A 25,580-nucleotide genomic window follows, 5' to 3' on the forward strand; every position below is an offset into this window, starting at 1 on the left:
TTTTTCATAACACAACTTCCTTCGTGATGATCGATCGATTATGTCTACCCCCGACGTACTTCAATACCGTTATATTTGTCACTTATCAAAAACCTTTTGAGATTTTTTTCTTTCTTTTACGTCTTAGTTCAGTTTCCGGATTAATTTACAACAACACGTCAAACAATAAAATTTTGGGTATGGGTAGTTACATTTCAAATCTAAGTTTATATGGGTTTTACCATTAGTCCATTATCAATGGATAAATATTAGGCCCAACGGCCCAAGAAGTGGTTTAGGAGCGGTATATCTTTAGGGATTGATTTCTGCTTACGGAATTCCCGATAGTATATTGATAAGCCACTTAGCCGTAACCTCCCCAAGATGGATGAACATATTTGATTGCATAAAATGCATCACTTTCAAAGAGTCATGTATACTTGTTGATAGTAAAAAGTTGTTGTAAAACTATCATTATTTAAAAGTAGCTCTAATTGTGTTTTTGAAATCCATATGTAACATAAATTCGAGATATAACTCTATACTTGGCTATATGATACGACTATTTGAATTAAAATGTCATAGTTTATGCCTTAATGTTTATGTTACGCTGTTAGTTTGTTTAGTATCATTAGGCATTTTATTTTGGGTCATTATTGTTTAGTTAATGGTGAATACTAGGTCTAGTGTGTTGATTGAGTTAATAGGAGTATTGATTTAATGGGTTAATGGTTCCTGATTTTCTGCTTGTCTTTAGTATTTTGCATTTGATGATTTGTACACCACCTGTTTTTGACCGTACACCATCAAATGTGCTTTTGAGTGTTGTACAGTACAATACTATATAGCATGTTTGGTGGTGTACGGTTAAAATGTGGTGGTGTATGGATCACTTCCCTGCATAATAAGATTGCAATTTAACTTTCATTTATTTTGTGACCATAAACAAATAGGGTTAAATCAAGTGAAAAACTCCACACCTTTGAAGACAAGGATTTGTTTATCACTTCCTACTATATGACTGTTTAGGGTAGGAGTAAGTCCGTTTATGTCTCACCTTTACCGTGACCATAAGTTCATTCCTTTGTACTCGGACTAGTAGCATGTCAGAAATTTAACTTGCATCAATTATACTTGTTTGGGGTTTACTTGCATCTATTATACTTAGTTACTTGGGCTTTACTTGGGAGTAGTATTATATAATATAGATGCCTTATTGGGCTTAATAATAAGCCTCACATGTATCATACATATTGGCCTTGTATAATGATACTTTCTGTGGGTCGCAACCGCCCATACAAAATTACAAACTCATACCGGCCATGCTTCTAAACAAATTTGAAATTTCCAAACATACAAATATATAAAAATAGCAAATAACAACTATATCAGCTTCATTCATGAGAACAAACAAAAAAAAAAGACATGAACTCACTATTGCTCTAGATTATATCCTACATACAACACATAAAACACATAAACAAGGTTGTTAACCATAGTTTTATACAGTAGTTTATTACATGCTAATAATTGTATTTGTTCAAATATTAAACAAATACAACAATCATATGCCATAGTGAATTACTTGAACTAATATATATATAGCTCTAAAGCTTCTCTCTCTAGCGATTATAGTATTCTCCATACTTTATCAAATAGAATATATATTAGCTTATAATAAGTACCATGATTAGAAAACCATTTTGTAAACCACCAACGGAATAGTTGGTAATTTAGCTAATAAACACTACCAAGCTCCAAACCCATATTTGATTTGGATTTCTGAACGTTTTTGAACCTTTGAATGAATGCTTCAACTTGTCGATCCAACTCGTCTTGGCTTAGTATCCCAACGTATCTTTCGGTCCGATCTCTAAGTCTTGATGCACCCTCATGAAACGTCTTTGATTTCCTCAACTCCCTCTTATCATGAACCACCTTTTTCAATCTAATTCCCACTTCATAAATCATTCAAATCTTTAAACGTGTCATCCGAATTATTATTATTAAGTCATGATCACTATGACTTGTGTTTTCCAATTTAGAAAACTTTATATTATCCTCCTCCTTGCAATCTTTAAATGTGTCCTCCAATGTATGAAAGTTTATGCGATGGCGTAATAATATCAACCTCCATCACACGGTTATTAGTTGAAATTCGTTAATTAAGGCAGTCCTCAATTATAGAAGGGACATGACAGTTAAGGCGGGTTGATTTTGGGGAGTATTTTACACTATCTACTCCCTATTAAAAATTATCCACCCATGTTAAATATTTATAAATTTGGAACATGCGATTTTACGTTTTTGTCCTTCCTCACCCCTTTAGTCTTCCATCTCCCAATAAATATCTTTCAATAAATACCTTCATCAAAAGCAGACACATTACACATTAATATCTGTCTTCCCTATACCCTAAAACACACACAACGAATGTTGAATATCTCATCGAATCTTTGGAACTTTTTAGCCAAAGGACACTAAAATTTTACTAAAAATTTACTGAGTTATTTATTTTGTTTTTCAAACAAATTTCGATATAGTAATATATGTTAAGTTAGGGATGAGCCGAAAATCCCAAGTCCCGTCCCGATCCCGGTACCAGGAAGTGGTACCGAGTCCCACGTGGGATCGGGACCGGTATTAAAATTTGATGATTTTCGGGATTGGGACCAGGATGGGACCGGGAAAATCCCGCGAACTACGGAATTTCCCGGTACCGTCCCGGTACCATCCCGATCCCGCCTTATTTGGGACCGGGACCGGTACCATGTTTTTGGGTTTTTGGGGACCGGTACAGGACGGGACCGGTCCCATGCCCATCCCTAGTTCAAGTAGTCTACTATTATGTAAATAATCCTTACAATTAGCAATTACACATCTTTAAGAAGTAAGAAACGCATAGAATGGAGTAGTTTCTGAATGATGCAACATTGAAAAGTCTACAAAGGTTGTACATATTTGCAAACTTTTAGAGGTAAAAAGTAAAAACATAAATTTTAGAGGTAAAAAGTAAAAACATGCTTACTCAATAACCAGTTTATCAAATTGGCATGGTTTTTTTTTATATTAGACAAATACCCACGCGATGGTCTGCAACGATGGCGGATCCAGTTGGCAATTGTGGCGATACAACGTCTATTCATATGGATCCCGATCAAGCAAAAGTTGTAATTAACGAGATCAAAAGATTTCAAGATCAAGAGGAGATCGTAATTAAGGATATTAAAAGATTTTAAGATTACAACAATCAAAACTCTGTCAATGATATCCGCCGGATATCATGCCCGTATAGATCAAAACAAATGGTTCAACTAGAAAGAGACAGAGTTGGCTAGATTGAATAATACCCAAAGTCTAGTTTTTACTGCATAAAGCCTCCTAAACCACAATTAAATGGAAATGATAAATCCTTCTAAAATTATAAGAAGGTGACATGTGACATCCACGAATTATCTTTCCTAAACTTGGCCCTTGCTACATAATTATGAACATTAAGTGAAATAATTTTTAGCAAATTTAAATTTGATCAAATTGTAACTCTGGTGAGAAATAGTTATCAAATCTGCAAGTCAAGTCTTAGACATGCAGCTCAATCAAATTTTGCAATTGAACAAAATAACAACTAAGACACCAAAGAAAGAGGACATGATGGCAAAAAAAAAAAAATACCAGTGCAAAAGAATTCCACCTAAGACTTTGTACCACTCATGCAACTCAATCAAATTTTGCAATTTCACATGTATGTGGCCACTGGCTCTTGAAAGACTTTGTACCACTCATGAAACCATGTATACTATTAAATTCCTCATCATGACAAATTGATGATTGTGCAATTGATGCATACAATATTTCCTCTTGAAAGACTTTGTACCACTCATGAAACCATGTATACTATTAAATTCATCATCATGACAAATTGATGATTGTGCAATTGATGCATACAATATTTCCAAAACACTGCAGTCAAGAAGCATTTGATGACAATAATAGGAGTAAATACGTTATGAACCCACAAGCTTTTTCTGTAAGTGGCCACTATCTCTTGAAATAATTTCTATTATCTTTGACTCCAAGTCTACCATTAAGATAGAGTACACTATCTCTTAGAAGACTTTAAGTGATCCTTGACTTTAAGTCTACCATTAATATTTTTAAATGATAGAAAGTAACCTTAAAAAATTAAGGTCGCGTTTGGTTCGCAAATCTTCATGGAATTTGATGGAATTGGAATTTAATTTCATTCCTTAGTGCGTTTGGTTGCTCAATGATGAAGGAATATCATTCCGTTGGAATGTCAACATTCCTTCATTTGATGGAATCTCCATTCCATGGGGATGAGGGAAGGAATCTCATTCCGTCTCTCACTTAAATCTTAAAAAAATGAAAAACATTCCGTCAAATTTCATTCCATTAGATTCCAATTCCTTCAACAGATTTCATTCCTTCTAAAAACATTCTGTGAACCAAACGCGCCTTAAGTATAAGAATTGGTTAAATTTTGAGAAAATTATATTTTTGGTACCTCAACTTGGTAACTTTTGCACTTTTAGTCTCGAACTCAAAAAATTGCAGCTTTCATACTTAAAGTTTTGTGTTTTTTTCAGTTTTGGTACCACGTTCATACGACATTGAATTTTTCCGTTAACGCCCTCACGTGACAAACACGTGAGGGCTATTTTTGTCTTTTGACCACTTTTTTTTCCTGAGAAAATTACAGTTTTGATACCTCAAGTTGTCAGTTTTTTCACTTGATCGGAATCTACTACAAACGAGATATTAACGAAATCTGTTACAGATGAATATATTTGCTACAAACGAGATTAGATCGGAATCTGATGCATGGTGGGGAGGGAGATAGTCAGCAATCCTTTCTGGTGGTGTATGATTCATATAAGTGATCTGAATCTATTTATACATGTTTATGTATTGAATTTGGTATGGTACAGAGATATAGGTATACATGGATCATATGAATGTGTGTTGATTTTTAAGTGTATGTTATTTGATAGATGCTAATGTGTGAGATGAAAATTATAGAGTGAAATAAAAAAATGTTGTCTACTTGAGGTACCAAAAGTGTAAGTCCCTCAAAAATACGTTTATTTTCCAATAATATACAAAAAAAAAAAAAAATACGTTAGCATTTTAAGGGAGATTACCATGTCATTTTGTATTATACTACTTGATTTGCTTGCGGTTAGGATGCAATATAGATTGACTTTTTGTCTATTTAACATATAATGGCGATAAATTATACTAGAAAAGGTTTGCTGGTTGGAAACTTGAGAATGCAATATCTGTTGAGTTTCTTAAATTATGCAAGTGTCTTGGCAACCTTTTTTTCTTTTTACTGTAATTGTTATATTTGGCTTTCCATTTCAACCAGAAATTTTTAAAACAAGATATTCAGGATATAGAATACATAGCGAATGATGAAAGCTGACAAACCAACACGTACCCATTTTCATAAAACTTTCAGATCAGATTTTTGCTGCATGTTGTACAATTCAATCTGAAATGTAATAAGGATAGTAACCCCTTGAACTCAACTGAGAATGGTCTGCACAAAAGATTGCAAACAATGACACAAACTTTAGCCATCACAAGGGCAGTGGGAGATACTATGAGATGGCTGGAAGCATACATATACAAAATCTCAGGTGGGTATAGTTCAAAAGCAACACTTACAAAGTCAAAGGGAATTAGGGGAACAGTTAAAATCAACCTTTCCAGCAGTTTATGGAGAATTGCTAGTTCTTTGAAGGAATATTGCAGTGAACTATCTGAAACTATAGTAGAGCATAATAGTGTTGCTTATTCTAAGAAAGCCACTTGGGATATTCATATGGGCATTTGGATACTCTTTCGGGCACTTGGATACGCTTTAGATAACTTTTAACCTGTTCGACCTGTTTAGTCCATTTACTCATTTAGGCCATTTAATTATTACTTTATTAGTGCCTTTATTAAGGCCACCTGCCCCGGCTTAATAATCCAGATTGGCAGATTCATGGATGGCTCGTGGTTCTCCCGGTTCCACAGCTTTGTGAGGTACTAGTGGAGTCCTGGGTTTGCTTGCCAGGTCAACAAAGTTGGCTCGAGTAGGATTTCCTGACTTACTGTCTTACTCCCCCAAAAATATGATAAACTTTTAAATGAAGACAGTACCTCATTTAACCACTCCCAATGCCAATAATTTCAAACATTTAGTTGATGCATAGCTTCAAAGACTCCCCAGGAACGTAGTAGTAAAGATCTGACCCCAGAAACGTAGTAGTAAAGATCTGAAGAAACATAAAGCAACAATTTGTTAATACAAGATTCTAAATTTCATATATGTTGATTTATCAACTACGATCTATAACCTTAGATCTAGTAAACATCTAAGAAAAATTCCATGATTTCATAAGAAGGAACGAACTATTTATGTCACACTTAATGTTACCTAATGAACTAGTCTGTCATGTCTACACTAAGATACAACATCAAAACATTTCTTAACTTTTATCGACTCGGGAACATCTTATATCTTTCACTGAAAAAGAACTTAATATTATATGGTTGCAACTTTAACCCGTTCACTTAATGCTTAATTTAGCTTTGTTTTTATCAGTAAATGATCCAATGAGCTGGTCTTAAGATTTAGTTAAAACAAGTAAAATGGGTCAACAAGTGCCTAAAATCATCTAAGGCTCAGTTTCGCTTAGTTTCTATCTCTAAGAGGTCCAATGGGCTAATCAAAATATTTAGTTAAATGATTCACACGGACGCTGATAATTACGAATTAAAAAACATTAAAACAAAACAAAATACACACACACATATCCGGTATGAAGAACACCATCGTTCCCTCCACCACGCCAAGATCATGGTGGTAATGGTATGGTGTCACATCACGCCAAGATCATGGTGGTAATGGTATGGCGTCACATCACGGAGGTGAATCGCCGCATCTGATGTTCTTATAATGGATACAACCTCCAAAATCACTTTTGCATAACATAGTAGAAAAATTCTTAGAACTGCAGAGCTTACTTAAACACCATATCCACCTCTATAAATCAATTCCTGTTGGCTGTTGGTATAAAACTTTAAAAATATACTAATATTATATAATTTGTATAATCAGTAGCATCTAGTAATACAACAATCAGAAGAAAGGTTTAAGAAAAAACTTGAAAAGTTTATTAGGTCGCATGGCCCGTTCCACCTCTAATTTTAAACTTTCAATAGACTATGGCAATTAATTTCAAGGTTTATAATATTTACTAATTTCACTGAATTTATCAACTTACCCAGCAAACACAGTTGGGCATGCCAAAAGTCGGGGAAGCATAACATAAATAGGCACAGACATATTACGGCAGACATCTCCAATTGCCATCTATGGTACATAAAGTATGAATGGTTTATTAAGAAAAAGGTGTGCCTGAGTAGTCTGAACTCTGAACTGTAGATGTTTCTCTCGCTATCTTTTCCCCAACCATAATTGACTCTACACGGAGCAACCGAGATAGTGAATTTCAATGGAGTAGATAGGAGCTGCAAATGCTTCAACTGTTAGCTCTTCCACTAAAGGATCTGATAGAAGGTACTGAGTACAAATTCTACTGGATACCTGAAAGCCACCTATCCAAATTAAAATGTGTCAGGTATAACAATATCATAATCAACTTAACAAAATTAGTAAATTACAATTTCAATAAAACTAAGTGATAAGTGCCTTATTTACATCCATTTAACTTACCCTCTACAGTAACTAAGTTTAATCGCCAAGAGTAAATACTAGTGTATGTCCTTTATCCAATGACTGGACCTTATGCTCTATAAGAACCGTTAACCACAAATTTCTCTTACATTTTATGAGGATGGCCCAAACTAATTTTTAGTGGAACATCACAAAATGTAACACTCAATTACAAAAAGTAACTACATATTAAGTTCAAATGTGGCGTGTAACGGTCTTCCATCATATACTGTTAATATGTCTCCTCATTTTAGACATTTCAGTGGGACCTGGGACGAGTAGTAATCATGAAAAGACCTGATCTCGATTCAGGAAGCAATGTGTGCCTTTGTGTAACCTAAACAAAGGAACTAAAATAGAAACTAACTAAACAGACTGAGCAAGTCATATGGGTTGATAGTCACCATGTGCATTATTCAAATATTATCAACCTCCAACCTCCTATTTCTACTTATGCAAACATTATTAGTTTATTACTGCTATAGCGTTTAAAACCATGGCTATTTATAATAATTAACCATTCAAATTCTAACTAGTCAACCCAACCCGGCCCCTAGTGGTTCAGTAAATAAAAAAATCCCTTTTTGACGCCAATCTTGAATAGAATATTAGCCGTTCTGAAATGAACTCCATCTGACACATTACACAATCGTCTCGACCCGGCCATTATCCCACCTCTAGAAGAAACAGAAAACATTAAATAACAAGGGCAGAACAAAACTCACCTTCTCGATATTTTGATCTTATACGGTTTCTGAGGAATGTATAATATACCACAACTGAATTCACCCACGTCATTAACATTGAGAGAAGGTTTACCATTGTGTCCACTGATAATAGGCCAAAGACCACAGAGAGCCGTAAACACCAAACTTTTCCCACTCCCACTTGGACCTTCAATATTACGTGTGAATTGTTAGAACAATGTAGAATACGAATAATAATACAAAAAATATATTTTAAGCAACCCAAAAGAAGAAGCCTTTTCACTGGTACTAGATCACATGTCAACTTCCATTTCTGTGATGACGTAATAATAGCAACCTCCGATATAAAGATACCATCATCAGATTCCATGTGCATCTCATCAGACGGAGATGAAGTGCCAATAGTTTCATTTGTCGGAAACTCGGAATACAACCATGATCAATTGAAATTCATAACTTTAGGCAATCCAAAATTATAGGAGGGACATGACAATGAATTATAACTACCGATTTACCTATAAATGGGTTGATTTGGGGAGTATTTTTTACTGAACAGATCAAACCAAATGCTTCAACTACAAAGAGACAAGGTAGGCTAGATTGAATGACAACCCAGGTCTATTTTTTACAGGATAAAGCATCCTAAATTGCATTATTCAAATATTAAAGTTATTTTCAAATATATATGTTCTTGTAATCATCACCATAATAATTACTCGTATAAAATTCTGGTCAGCCAAATTACCCCATGTTAGTCAATACTTTAAGATGAACCTTTTAACCAAGCCAATTTTGGCCAGTTCCCCAACTCATTGGCCTGCATATGTTGTGACAACTAATTATAATTCATGACCACTTTCATGAACAACTATAGTTGCAGTTAAAATTGACACAGCTTCAAGTACAAAATGAGCACTTTCAAACCCACCAAAACCAAAGCCTACTAACAACTGACAAAGCTAAAGTTTGGAGTTCAGGGCTCTCCGTCGTCTTTGGCCTATTGTCACCACCTAGATAAACAAACTTGATGGGCTTGGGTACATACTACATCATATGACCATTAAGTAAAATAATCATTAGCAAATTTAGAGTTGATCAAATTGTAACTCTGGTGAAAAATAATTATCAAATCTGCAACTCAATACACCAAGCCTTGGACCTACAACTCAATCAAATCTGTCATCCTCTTTATGACTCCCAAAACAAGATAACAACTAAGACACCAAAGAAAGAGGACATGATGGCAAAGAAATACCAGACCAAAAGATTTCAACCTAAGAAGACACAACCTACTTTAACTGAGAGATCAAAAGTTTGGATATTGATTCAAAGCTTACGAGTTTAACATTGCAGTCAAGAACCATTGAACAACTTTAACAATGACCCAAACAAGTTGATAAGTATGTGGCCACTAGTTCTTAAAAGACTTTGTACCATTCTCTCCATTCATGAATCCAAGTTCACTGTTAAATTGACAATTGGCCAATTCATGAAAACGATTTTTCCAAAACACTGCAATCAACAAGCATTGGCTGACAATAATAGGAGCAAACACGTTATGGACCCATAAGCTTTTTCTGTGTGTGGCTCCTATCTCTTGAAAGACTTTGTGTGATCCTTGACTCTACTATGAAATGTCGTGTGGACTCAAGTCAATATATAGCTAAGTATACGTTCATAAAAGATTTTAAAGCATACTATGTTATATATATGCCCCATTCCCTCTACATCTGAACTATACAACATCTACTTTATCTTAATTACTCCAAAATGAAAACCACTATTTTTATTGTCAATCTAACTCTACATGGGACCCACATTCTAACCCACATTCTACGTGGGGTTGTTTCTGAAATTCACTTCACCAAACTCTACAATCTAACCCAATTGTTCTTGTCTGATAATACATTGATAACGTGGAACGTCAGCCGTAATTGGATTCCTCCCTTCCAGTTGACGTCTTTTGTTGCAATCTCCTGCTGCAACATGGGACCCACATTCCCAAACTGGCTTCAAACACAAACACATCTAATAGAATTATATCTTCCAAATTCGAGCATAAGAGAAAGCATACCAGAGTGGTTTCACAACATCTCCTCTCATCTTGTGGCATTGGATCTGTCCGACAATCACATCGGACCCGAATTCCCGAATATTCAAACATCACCTGCTCTTCAATATTTAAGGCTTTCAAATTCGAGTATTAGGGATACAATACCAGAGTGGTTTCACAACATATCCTCTCAGCTTTATATCTTGGATCTGTCCGACAACGAGATCCATGGAAATCTGCCACGAATAAATATCAACAACACAGGTATACAAGATTCTGATACTTACGTTTTATATTTGTTAGTTGCGTTGGTTATGATTTGACCTTATAAGATTCTGATAAAATCATCATACACTTATCTTGTTTTATCTGTGTGAACTATATTATACTCTAGAAGGTTTTTTTTTTTTTAATATTATTTCTTGCTATTGTTGCTTTTGGCAAAAATCATTTCACTGGAAGTATCCCAACAAACTTATGTGACCTACATAATATATCAGTACTCGATTTATCGCATAATAATATTTCTGGAGTTCTTCCCGACTGCCTAGGGACTTTGATTCATTTGCGAGTGATTGATCTTACAAGTAACAATATAACGGGTGATATTCCGAAGTCATTGGGTTCTCTATCACTACTTGAATCATTACACTTGCGCGACAACAAATTTAAGGGTGATCTCCCGGCGTCTTTGCAAAACTTGAAAAGCTTGGTCACAATAGATTTGGGGAATAATTTGTTGACGGGTAATATCCCTTTTTGGATTGGAAAAATATCAGAGCTTAAAATCTTGAATCTCCAATCAAATGTGTTCATGGGTATGATTCCACTGGAACTATGTCAAATCAAAACTCTTTCAACATTTAAACCTTGCAAATAATAAGATAATTGGAAACATCCCTCATTGCTTTTGTAATTTAAGTGGTATGATCAAGAATGATGCCATGTTAACATACAAAAGAGATTATTATGAAGAAGGTATTGAAGCTTGCATAAAGGGCATTCAACTAAAATATACTAACACAATTTTGTTTCTAATATCCTTAGACCTCTCAAATAACAAAAGTATAGGTGAGATTCCTGATGTGTTGATGAACCTTGGAGCATTGACGAATTTGAATCTTTCGAGAAATGAACTAAGTGGACACATTCCTACAATGATCGGAAATCTTAAGTCAATGGAATCTTTAGATTTGTCGATGAACAAGCTGTCTGGTCAAATTCCTCCAAGTTTAGATAGCTTGAACTCACTAGGGTATTTGAACCTATCATTCAATAAATTATCCGGTCCATTACCTACTGGAAATCATTTCCGGACTTTTGAGGGTCCTGCTATGTATGAAGGGAACAACGAACTATGTGGATTCCCATTATTGAGTTGCAATGGAAACAACTTATCATACACTCATGTCGGTGAAGATGAAGATGAAAATGGTATACAAGGTTTCTCGTGGTTTTATGCTGGTATGGTCTCAGGATTCGTTATAGGTTTCATAGGACTTATTGTTAGCTTGCAGTATGTTATCATTTGGAGGATAACTTACTTTGAAATGATAGAGGATGTTTACGTTTTCCTAACGGTTTCAATCATAGTGACTTTTGCTCGAGTAAAAAAGAAGTTTTTCTAATGAGGTATTTGAATTCACAAGCACCATTTTTTTTCTAATTTCATCTAAATATATGTTTTATATTGTGGTTTAACTATTTTTGAATAGAGATATATTTTAAGCATGCAATTGCTTAATTGGATTTTTATGGATTCAAAATATATTATAGGTACGAAACTTTGATAACGGCATTTTGGTCGCAAACGACAATATGAAGTTGCTCCACAACTATGCTCGAAGATGCTTGAGTTATGTGTTTTATTAAGAAAAGGAGGTTTTTAATGTTTATTATGCATTTATTATAAGTCTTTAAGAAAAGGAAAGTATTTATTATCGTTTGTTCTTTAATAATAACTAGCTATTACCCGCATTACGCGGGGATTTACACAATATTCTTTAAATAGAAAATTTTTAAAAATAAAATATTAAAACGATTAACGTCTATATAAATATTTACAAACTTTTGAACCACAATTATAATACCAGACTCATTGTCGATAAATGTTAACAGATAATGTTTTCAGCCATAAAACTAAAATATGCATGTAATACATACGGTATGTTCCAATAAGTGTAAATTCACCATTATATTATTTATAAAATATTAAATAGATATATTTACTAACACTAAGTTATAATTACATAACTTGGACTCATATAAAGAACACTAAATATGTTATTTTAATTTATATCTATGCATCTAAACAATCACATCAACAAAAACTATCTATTATAAATATATTCGAAAAAATCTATATGGTGTTGTCTAAACAATCACATCAACAAAAACTATCTATTATAAATATATTTGAAAAAATCTATATGGTGTTGTTGAAATAAAGTAGTTAATAACGGAAATAAAATGTAAATGAAACTTTTCATTGAAATATCATATATTTAATGTTTTATTATAAATAAAAAAAATAAGACAACTAAAATTCTTTTTTAAAAAGAAATAGTTAAATAAATGGCATAGACTATTAACAAACAAATAAATGTATAGAAAATTATTTTTAAAGAAAAAATTATCAAAATTTTTTAAATATCATATTCAATGTATCAACCCATTCAAAATAGAAATTTGGTCAAATATTATATCATTTACACAATATTAGAAATACAAATATATAGAACTCTATGTACATAAAAATATAATATATTATATAAATGATTTTATTTATTTTTAAATTATATACATTAAAGACTACGAAGTACTATTATTATAAATATATAGTTAATAATATATCGTTAATAAAGTTATAGAATGATACTCGTATTCAATTAGGCCATTCAAATTAAAATAGATAAAATTAAAGGACTTTATAAACATTTATATAAAACTATGAGGACCAAAAGTGTTATTGACTAAGTTTTTAGTTAATGATGATGTCATCAAAATGATCTAATGGTTGATAATAAAAGATGAAATTCAATCACTGGTCCTAAGGGTTTTGTTTTGATATATATATTTAAGATTTTGTATGTAATAACGGATATTAAGAAGAGCTTGTTATAATATTGTTTGTAATTTCATTATATTTCTACGAGTAAGCTATAGAAGATTGATGAGCTAAATTACGTAAGTTATATAAAGAACCTTCCTTATTTCTTGAGCATGCAAATTATGGTTGAGCTACCAATTTGATGACGTACCCTCTCCGGCACGTCTTACGGAAGTGTTTAGGCTCCGGATTACCGAATGATCCGGAACCAACTACACTACGAGACAATGACGTCTACACTTGTACGATGCAGGCTAGTACCAGAGTACCTGAGCTAAAAAGACAAAGGTTGTTACACAACACGATGCACCGAACAACGGCTCCCTGCCAAACGGACATCAGACACCAAGGACAGCCCCTCCACTTGATGCCTATAAATAACAGACCCCTGGCTTTGTAAAAGGCCAAGAGAAATGCCCCAAAATAACAGATCACATATTCATTATACTTGGTAGCGTGAGAGTTGTTCATACTTTCATACCAACTGGGAACCGCTAGCAAGTCTCGTGAAATCTTAATACGTTCTAAACAAGATTAAACCCTTCGAATTTAAGATATAATAACACACCTATCGACCCATGTGTAAATTTATGCTTAAACACAATTAGAACTAGAGTAATACCCGGTCTATGACCGGGTTACAGATAACCTTATATTTGGATCACATATTGCATATAGTATAAGTCTTAGTATAATACAAAGATGAAAAATAATATGAAATTAAGTTTAAAGTTAAGATAAACTATCCTTATACTCGAAACCAATTGCAAAGCCTGTACCACACCCTTGAAACTCGCAAGTCAATCACCTTTAAGACCCTATATAAGCCAATCCCAAAACACGCAACACACGTACCATCACTTTTTCTTATTCATCAAAAATCGGATCATTGATCACCTACACACTAGTATATATTATGATATTCTAGAATATAGACAACATCAAATTCAAGGTAAAAGGATAAAAAAAAACCCTTTTTTCACTCTTCTTTTCTCATTTTGCGATTTTCATCAAATCAACCATCAAAATGTATGAAAGCTTCTATTTTTTTACGTCCAAAAGTTTTACGAACACATTATACAACTAATCCCAAAGTTCAACAGATTTTCTTTAACAAATTCTATAACTTTTATGATTTTTGTAGTAATTAATAAACTTTCTTTGAAAATGAGTAGCACGTTTTAGCTTGCTTTAGAGACTATAAAGTTAAAATTTTGTTTACATGCTAATAGACAACCTAAAAGTACGTACTTAACGATTTTAAAAAAAAAACTTAACGATTTCAACGTTACAATTTTGATTTAATCATTCGTGTAAGTTTCACACCCAAATGTGAGTTTCAAAACTGGCAAGTCAAACACACTAATGGTCAAAATTCGCAGATGGTTAAACTCGTCAACCTGTTTAAACTCACAAAGTCAACTATTTGTCAAACTTGCAAATCAGGTCAAATTTACAAACTTTTGGTGAAACTAAGTCAAACACTTAATTGTTTTAAAATTAAATGACATTAACTAAATGACATTTCTTAGAACACTAATTAAATGACATTTTTTATGACACAAAAAACTTATCTCGGTAAACTTATCTGTGCGTTAAAAACTTAATTGTTTTCTATTTGTCTTATTCATGTATCATACTATCATATGAGCACAGTGAGTTTCGTAGCTTTTTTTAGTGTTTTATAGGAATGAAAGATACTAATTGTCTAAGCGTGTTGAATGTGTAATCTCAATGTTTACATTGACTACTTAGACTTTATCTATATATGAGGATCTTTATAATGTGTGGAACTTGTTCTCTATATTGTGAATTTGGTGGTTGGTAAACCAACCTTATAAAATATTCATTCCCTACAAATTTTTTTTAAAAAAACTTCAATTAATTAGAAAAATTGTCCGCACATAGCGACATCAACGATAGTTTCTACTTTTACAATTGTTTTGAGATGTGTGATTAACTCCAACAATTGTTATAATTACGGTAATTTCTTGAAATCTGGCAAGAGAGAGAGAAAGAGAGAGAGAGAGCATGAAAGGACCACGGGAATCATAAATGTGAGGGGATCATTTGTCATGTTCTTGACTATGCAATCATTGTGTCAAATTACTATATTGTAATTAGTACAAGATGAGAATGGATGGTCTTGATTTACCATGTTAAAGATGAACGACTAAGATCGTGTCTTAACTTAAAAGTTGAAGATTTAAAATTTTTAGAGAGGTAAAGGAAATGCTTTATATGTGTGATATATACATGCATTATGAATTTGGCCAAATTATTTTTCTTTACAGATCTTCTGAAAAACTATTGAAGCATAAATTGTTTAATTAAAAAGGGTAGCTGGATAGCCACCCTTTGGGGCCATGTACCTATTGGTACCCATGCGCGTTTACCGCATATACGCATGCCCTGTGAAAACCCCTAAAGACTTGGTTGGGGACGAGATTCGAACCCAGGCCGTATAGCCCCAAGCCCCCATTTTAAGGGTATGGTACCACTGGTGTTTTACCCATAAACTTACTAACTCACAACTTTTCTGTTGACATTTTAATTATTAATTTTTTTCAAGTAATCAAGGATATGACAGTAGCATAAGACTCTCATCAAGAGTGGGGCGCTAGTATGTAGGATTTTATTTTTTAACTACTCATGTGATGGTTGACTTCTGCTTTTTGAATTTGATAATTTATTTATCTTTATGATTTTAATGGAATCATTTAGCTATCTCCGTGTAATATTCATACGTCCACATGTTTATCGTTACACCTCGGGTTTATGCCTTAGTTGAGGTGTTACAAAAATGACACCTTCAAAAAAGATCTTTAATTTTATGAGATGAGCAACAATATATAGGCCTAATATTCACTACGTCTAAACATGTCAATTAACTAACCATTTACATATTGATTTTACTCTTTCTTTTTCATCATTATTGTTGAAGTAGCATTATGTCTTCGTATTTTTAAGCCCATATAGGCCACACAAGATAAATGTTCTAGCCTCAAAGTTATGAGATTAATAGATTATTATGCAATTTATTTAATGAATGATTAAATTATTCATAAAAACGCATTTATGAAATAATTCGACATGTGCATATGTTATTTATTTGCAATTACTTTTACACACCAAGTAACAAGTATATTTCACTTGAACTCGAAATTTATTTCATCCATAAAAGTGATACCTCCCAACAGAACTATTTACTTGCACAATTGTTGAACATGACCCATGCAGATAACGACGTCAGTATGATATATGTACATCTGTATCGCTGAACTACACTACAACCCTAAAACTGAACATTGTAAGTTATGATATTACAAGCAACGCCATTTCGATCACTCCTCGCCTGCAGCCGTTTGATTTGTCAGCATTTTCCATATAAAACAGAACATTGTAAGATATGACATTACAAATACATTTCCGTCAATTAAATCAGCTCCAATGGAAGGCTTTCCATTGCAACCTGAAATTTTTATAACAAACATAATATTCAGAATTTAGAATAGATAGTGAATGATGAAATTTTACAAACCAACACCTATCCATTTTCTAAAAGCTTTTGGATCAGAGTTTTGCTGCACGTTGTACAATTCAGTCTGAAAATTGATAAGGATGGTGACCTTGAATTCAATTGAGAATGGTCTGCACAAAAGGTTGCAAAGAATGACATACACTTTAGCTGTCAGTCTGTCACCAAGGTACACGGGAGATACTATGAAATGACTGGAGGCAAATAGATATAAAATCCGAGGTGGGCGTACTTCAAAAGTGACACTTACGAAATCAAAGGGAAACAATTATGATCAACCTTTCCGGCAGTTTATTGAGATCACTTGTGCTTTAAATGAATGGTGCAGTAAGCTATCTACAACTATAGTAGAACAATATCGTCTTATTTATCATAGGATATTCTTTTGGGAATTTTGATATGCTTTAGATAACTTTTAACCAGTTTGACCGGTTCATTCCATTTGGACCATTTACTTATTAGTGCCTTTATTACGGCCACCCTGCCCCATCCTAAAAAGCAAGAGTCAATCATGGCTATTGGTTTTCCCAGTTCGACAGCTTTGCTGGGTACCAGTGGAACCCTGGGTTTGCCTGCTAGGTCAGCAAAGTTAGCTCGAGTGGGTTTTCCTGATTCCATAAGAAGGAAGGAATAATGATGTATGTCACACTTAATAACAGTGACTTTATGTTACCCAATGCACAAGTCTATCGTGTCTACACTAAGATACAACATCAATATACTTCTTAAGTTTTATCGACTCGATAACATTTTTTATCTTTTACTGAAATCTTAACATTAAAATGGTGGCAATTTCACCCATTAACCTAATGCTCACTATAGCTTTGTTTTTTATCACTAAATGATCCAATGAGCTGGTCTTAAGATTTGGTTAAGACAAGTCAAATGGGTCAACAAGTGCCTAAAATCACCTAAGGCTCAGTTTGGCTTAGTTTCTATCTCTAAGAGGTCCAATGGGCTAATCAAAAGATTTAGTTAAATGATCCACTCGGACGCTGATGATTACGCATTAAAAAACATTAAAACAAAACAAAATACACTGTTACACACACACATATCCGGCATGAAGAATACCATGGTTCCCTCCACCACGCCAAGATCATGGTGGTAATGGTATGGCGTCACATCATGGACGTGAACCACCGCATCTGATGTCCTAATAATGGATAGTTGAAAAATTCTTAGAACCACAAAGCTTACTTAAACACCATATCCACCTCTATAACTCTATTCCTAATGGGCACTGCTAGCTGTTGGTAGAAAACTTTAATAATATACTGATATTATATAGTTTGTATAATCATTAGTATTTAGTAATTAATACACCAATCAGTTCTAGAAGAAAGGTTTAAGGAAAATTTTAAAAAGCTTTTAGGTCGCATGGCCCGTTCCACCTCTAATACTAAACTTTCAATAGAATATGGCACCGAACTCAGGGAGTCAACTACTTAACACTGTAAGCTCAAGGCTTATAATATTACTAATTTCACTGAACTTATCAACTTACCCAGCATAACATAAATAGACACAGACATATTACGGCAGACATCTCCAATTGCCATCTATGGTACATAAAGTATGAAAGGTTTATTAAGAAAAAGGTGTGCCTGAGTAGTTTGAACTGTAGATGTTTCTCTCGCTATCTTTTCCCCAACCATAATCAACTTTAAACGGAGCAAGTGAATTTCAATGGAGTAGATAGGAGCTGCAAATGCTTCAACTGTTAGCTCTTCCACTAAAGGATCTGATAGAAGGCACTGACTACAAATTCTACTGGATACCTTAAAGCCACCTATGCAAGTTAAAATGTGTCAGGTATAACAACATCATAATCAACTTAACAATAAAATTAGTAATAAACACGGAGAGCCATAAACACAGAACTTTTCCCACTCCCATTTGGACCTTTAACATTACGTTTGAATTGTTAGAATAATGTAGAATACGAATAATAATACAAAAAATATATTTTAAGCAACTAGTAAGAAGAAGCCTTTTCACCGGTATTATATTACATGTCAACTTTCATTTCTGTGATGACTTAATAATATCAACCTCCGGTATAAAGATACCATCATCAGATTCCATGTGCCAATAGTTTCATCAGAATACAACCATGATCAAGTGAAATTCATAAATTAAGGCAATCCAAAATTATAGGAGGGACATAACAATGAATTATAACTACCGATTTACGTATAATGGGTTGATTTGGGGAGTATTTTATACTAAACATATAAAACCAAATGGTTCAACCAGAAAGAGACAAGGTAGGCTAGATTGAATGACAACCCATGTCTATTTTAACTGCATAAAGCCTTCTAAATTGCATTATTCAAACATTAAAGTTGTTTTCAAATAAATATGTTCTTGTAATCATAATCATAGACTTATATATAATATTTACTCCTTGTCAGCCAAATTATCCCAAGTTAGCCAATACTTTAAAATGAACCTTTTAACCGAGCCAATTTTGGCCAGTTACCCAACCCATCAGCGTGCATATGTTGTGACAACTAATTATAACCACTATAATCGCAGTTAAAATTGACACAGCTTCAAGTACGGATTGAGCACTTTCAAACCCACCAAATCCAAAGCCTACTAACAACTGACAAAGCTAAAGTTTCGCGTTCAGGGGTATCCGTGGTCTTTGGCTTATTGTCACCACCTAGATAAACAAACTTGATGGGCATGAATACACGCTACATAATATGACCATTAAGTAAAATAATTATTTGCAGATTTAGAGTTGCTCAAATTGTAACTCTGGTGAAAAATAATTATAAATTCTGCAACTCAATACACTAACCCATGGACCTGCAACTCAGTCAAATCTGCCATCCTCCTTGACTCCCAAAACAAGTTCACAGCTAAGACACCAAAAAAAGAGGCCATGATGGCAAAGAAATACCAGTCCAAAAGAATTCCACCTAAGAAGACACGTCCTACTTTAACTGATAAGTTTGATAGAAAGTTTTCGTGTTTAACACTGCAGTCAACCACCATTGAACGACATTAACATGTTATAATGACCCAAACAAGTTGATATGTATGTGGCCACCGGATCTTGAAAGACTTTGTACCATTCTATCCATTCATAAATCCAAGTCTACAGTTAAATTCTTGATCATGGCAATCGTGCAATTCATAAATACAATTTTTCCAAAACATTGCAGTCAACAAGCAATGGCTGACAATAATATTTGTAAACATGTTATGGACCCATAAGCTTTTTCTGTGTGTGGCCACTATCACTTGAAAGACTTTGTGTGACCCTTGACTCAAAGTCTACTTATTCATTTTTAATTTTAGCCCTAAAAGCTAAAACTAATATTTATAACAAACTACAGTTATAAAACAATTAGACGTGCATATGTTATTTCTTTGCAATTATATCTACATAAGAAGTAACAAAGTCAGTTCACTTATTCTCATAAGTTATTTCTTCCTTTAAAGTAATTCCTAGGGATAACTCTAGAATCAATAAATGCAATAGCCTTCCTAACAAAAATATTTACCTACACAAACTACGAGATTCAAAATACAATTATTGTACATGACTCATAAACATAACCACGTCAGTTTGAAATATTTGCAATTTCTATACTGCTGAGATACACTGCAACGTAAGACTGGATACTGTAATTTGTGATATTAGAAAACGACGTTATTTTGGTCGCTGCTCACGTGCAGCTGTGAGTTGTCCAGATAACATTTTATAAATTAAAACTGAACATTGTAAGTTAAGATATTACAACAATTCCGTTGATTAAATCAGCTCCAACTGAAGGCTTTCCATTTCAACCAGAAATTTTTAAAACAATATATTCAGGATATAAAATAGATACTGAATGATGAAAGCTTACAAACCAACACGTACGCACTTTCTTAAAGCTTCTAGATCAGATTTTTGCTGCACGTTATACAATTCAGTCTGAAATATAATAAGGATAGTAACCCCTTGAACTCAACTGAGAATGATCTGCACAAAAGATTGCAAAGAATGACACATAAACTTTAGCCGTCACAAGGGCGGTGGGAGATAATATGAGATGGCTGGAAGCAAATATATACAAAATCTCAGATGGGTATAGTTCGAAAGCAACACTTATACAAAGTCAAAGGGACTTAGGGAAACGGTTAAAATCAACCTTTCCGGCAGTTCATGGAGAATCGCTAGTTCTTTGAAGGAATATTGCAGTGAGCTATCTGAAACTATAGTAGAGCATAATAGTGTTGCCTATTCTAAGAAAGCCAATTGGGATATTCATATGGGCATTTGGATACTCTTTTGGGTACTTGGATACGCTTTAGATAACTTTTAACCTGTTCGACCAGTTTAATCCATTTAGGCCATTTAATCATTACGAGTATTTTTATTAGTACCTTTATTAAGGCCACCTGCCCTGGCTTAATAATCCAGATTGGCAAGTTCGTGGATGGCTGGTGGTTTTCCCGGTTCCATAGGGTACTGGTGAAGTCCTGGGTTTGCTTGCCAGGTCAACAAAGTTGGCTCGAGTAGGATTTCCTGACTTACTGTCTTACTCCCCCAAAAAAATGATAAACTTTTAAATGAAGACAGTACCTCATTTAACCACTCTCAATGCCAATAATTTCAAATATTTAGCTGATGCAAAGCTTCAGAGACTCCCCATGATCGTAGTGCTAAAGATCTGAAGAGCATTAAGCAACAATTCATGGATACAAGTTCCTAAATTTCTTATATGTTGATTTATCAACTACCATCTATAATCTTACTTCAAGTAAACATCTAAGAAAAATTCCATGATTTCATACTAAGGAACAAACTATTTATGTCACCAACACTGACTTTATGTTACCTAATGCACTAGTCTGTCATGTCTACACTAAGATACAACATCAAAATACTTAACTTTTATCGACTCGATAACATCTTATATCTTTCACTGAAAGAGAACTTAATATTATATGGTGTCAACTTTAACCCATTCACCTAATGCTCAATTTAGCTTTGTTTTTATCAGTAATTCAGTAAATGATCCAATGAGCTGGTCTTAAGATTTAGTTAAGACAAGTCAAATGGGTCAACAAGTGCCTAAAATCACCTAAGGCTCAGTTTGGCTTAGTTTCTATCTCTAAGAGGTCCAATGGGCTAATCAAAAGATTTAGTTAAATGATCCACTCAGACACTGATAATTACAAATTAAAAAACAATAAAACAAAACAAAATACACACACACAATACCGGCATGAAGCACGCCATGGTTCCCTCCACCACGCCAAGACCATGGTGGTAATGGTATGGCGTCACATCCTGGAGGTGAGCTTCTGATGTCCTAATAATGGTTAATGGATACAACCTCCAAAATCACTTTTTGGAAAACATAGTCGAAAATTCTTAGGACCGCAGAGCTTACTAAACTCCATGTCCACCCTGGGCACCTGCTAATGGGAGTTGAAGTGTTGAACCACCCTGGGCACTGCTAGCTGTTGGTAGAAAACTCAAAAAGTTTTCAGGTCGCATGGCCCGTTCCACCTCTAAATTTGAACTTTCAATAGACTATGGCACCGAACTCAGGGAGTCAATTACTTAACGCTGTAAGCTCAAGGCTAATAATGTTACTAACTTCACTGAATTTATCAACTTACCCAGCAAACACAGTTGGGCATGCCAAAAGTCGGGGAAGCATAACATAAATAGGCACTACGGCAGACATCTCCATCTGCCATCTATGGTACATAAAGTATGAAAGGTTTATTAAGAAAAAAGGTGTACCTGAGTAGTCTGAACTCTGAACTGTAGATGTTTATGTCGCTATCTTTTCCCCAACCATAACTGACTCTACACGGAGCAAGTGAATTTCAATGGAGTAGATAGGAGCTGCAAATGCTTCAACTGTTAATAGAAGGCACTGAGTACAAATTCTACTGGATACCTTAAAGCCACCTATGCAAATTAAAATGTGTCAGGTATAACAATATCATAGTCAACTTAACAACAAAATTAGTAAATTAAAATTGCAATAAATCTAAGTGATATAAGTGCCTTATTTACACCCATTTAACTTGCTCTCTACAGTAACTAAGTTTAATCACCAAGAGCAAATACTAGTGTAAATCCTTTATCCAATGACTGGACCGTTATGCTCTATAAGTACCTTTAACTAAATTTCTCTTACATTTTACGAGGATGGCCCAAACTGATTTTTAGTGGACATCACAAAACGTAACACTCATTTACAAAAGTACATACATAATAAGTTTAAACGTAGCATGTAACGGTCTTCCATCATATACTGGTAATATGTCTCCTCTTTTTAGACATTTCAGTAGCACCTGGGACGAGTAGTAATCATGAAGACACCTGATCTCAACAGTAAGCAATGTGTGTCTGTGTAACCCAAACAAAGGAACTAAAATAGAAACTAACTAAACAGACGGAGCAAGTCATATGGGTTCATAGTCACCATATGCATTATTCAAATATTATCAACCTCCATGGATATTTATAATAATTCATATATTCAACCCAACCCGGCCCCTAGTGGTTCAGTAAATAAAAAATCCCTTTTTGACGCCAATCTTGAATAGAATATTAGTCGTTCTGAAATGAACTCCTTTTGACACATTACAGAACCGTCTCCACCAGGCCATTATCCTACCTCTAGAAAAAACAGAAAACATTAAGCAAGAAGGGCAGAACAAAACTCACCTTCTTTTCTGCCTAGTCATGTGAGAGATGATAGAAATTTTGATCTTATAAGGTTTCCAAGGAATGTATAATATACCACAACTGAATTCACCCACGTCATTAGCATTGCGGGAAGGATTACCATTGCGTCCACTGATAATAGGCCAAAGACCACGGAGAGCCATAAACACCAAACTTTTCCCACTTCCATTTGGACCTTCATTATCACGTTTGAAGTGTTAGAACAATGTAGAATACGATAATAATACAAAAAATATATTTTAAGCAACCAGCAAGAAGAACTGAAGAAGCCCTTGCACTGGTACTATCTCACTTGTCAACTTCCATTTCTGTGATGACGTAATAATATCAACCTCCGATATAAAGATACCATCATCAGATTCCATGTGCATCTCATCAGACGGAGATGAAGTGCCAATAGTTTCATCTGTAGGAATACAGCCAGGATCAGTTGTAATTCATAACTTGAGGCAATCCAAAATTATATGAGGGACATGACAATGAATTATAACTATTGATTTATGTGTAAATGGATTGATTTGGGGAGTATTTTATGCTAAACAGATTGAATGAGGCAAGGTAGGCTAGATTGAATGACAACCCAGGTCTATTTTTTACTACATAAAGCCTCCTAAATTGCATTATTCAAATATTAAAGTTATTTTCAAATAAATATGTTCTTGTAATCATATTCATAGACTTGTATATAATAATTATAATATAATATTCTGGTCAGCCAAGTTACCCCATGTTATCCAATACTTTAAGATGAACCTTTAAAGCGAGCAAATTTTGGCCACTTATCCAACCTATCGGCCTGCATATGTTGTCTCAACTAATTCTAATTCATGACCACATTCATGAACAACTATAAATGCAGTTAAAATTGACACAGCTTCAAGTACAGATTGAGCACTTTCAAACCCACCAAAACCAAAGCCTACTAACTGACACAACTAAAGTTTCGTGTTCAGGGGTCTCCGTGGTCTTTGGCCTATTGTCACCACCTAGATAAACAAACTTGATGGGCTTGAATACATGCTACATAATATGATCATTAAGTAAAATAATTATTAGCAAATTGAGAGTTGAACAAATTGTAACTCTGGTGAAAAATAATTATCAAATCTGCAACTCAATACACTAAGCCTTGGACCTGCAACTCAGTCAAATCTGCCATCCTCCTTGACTCCCAAAACAAGTTTACAACTAAGACGCCAAAGAAAGAGGCCATGATGGCAAAGAAATACCAGTCCAAAAGAATTCCACCTAAGAAGACACGTCCTACTTTAACTGATAAGTTTGATAGAAAGTTTACGTCTTTAACACTGCAGTGAACCACCATTGAACGACATTAACATGTTATAATGACCCAAACAAGTTGATATATGTGGCCACCGGCTCTTGAAAGACTTTGTACCATTCTATCCATTCATGAATCCAAGTCTACAGTTGAATTCTTGATCATGACAATCGTGCAATTCATATACAATTTTTCCAAACAATGCAGTCAACAAGAATTGGCTGACAATAATAGGAGAAACCACGTTATGGACCCATTAGCTTTTTCTGTGTGTGACCACTATCACTTGAAAGACTTTGTGTGACCCTTGACTCAAACTCTACTATGAACTGTCTTGTGGACTCAAGTCGATATCTACCTAAGTATAACACTGCAGTCATAAATCGTTGACCGATATTAACATGTTATAATGACCCAAAGAAGTTGATATGTATGTGGCCATTC

The 25,580-nt window shown here is 34.1% G+C and overlaps 2 long non-coding RNA genes across 2 annotated transcripts; both read right to left on the bottom strand.

The window, feature by feature from the left end:
• Positions 1 to 5,355: 5,355 nt before the first annotated feature.
• On the bottom strand, positions 5,356 to 25,130 carry LOC122584806. Its single transcript, XR_006321596.1, has 5 exons — positions 24,990 to 25,130; positions 24,103 to 24,260; positions 23,834 to 24,029; positions 22,898 to 23,068; positions 5,356 to 6,266 (listed from the first exon to the last, which is right to left on the bottom strand). It is a non-coding gene; the product is annotated as an uncharacterized LOC122584806 (long non-coding RNA).
• LOC122584810 lies at positions 20,836 to 21,774 on the bottom strand. Its single transcript, XR_006321599.1, has 2 exons — positions 21,725 to 21,774; positions 20,836 to 21,121 (listed from the first exon to the last, which is right to left on the bottom strand). It is a non-coding gene; the product is annotated as an uncharacterized LOC122584810 (long non-coding RNA).
• Positions 25,131 to 25,580: the final 450 nt, after the last annotated feature.

The sequence above is a fragment of the Erigeron canadensis genome, chromosome 1, assembly GCF_010389155.1.
Source record: "Erigeron canadensis isolate Cc75 chromosome 1, C_canadensis_v1, whole genome shotgun sequence".
In the NCBI taxonomy this organism is placed as follows: Eukaryota; Viridiplantae; Streptophyta; class Magnoliopsida; order Asterales; family Asteraceae; genus Erigeron; species Erigeron canadensis.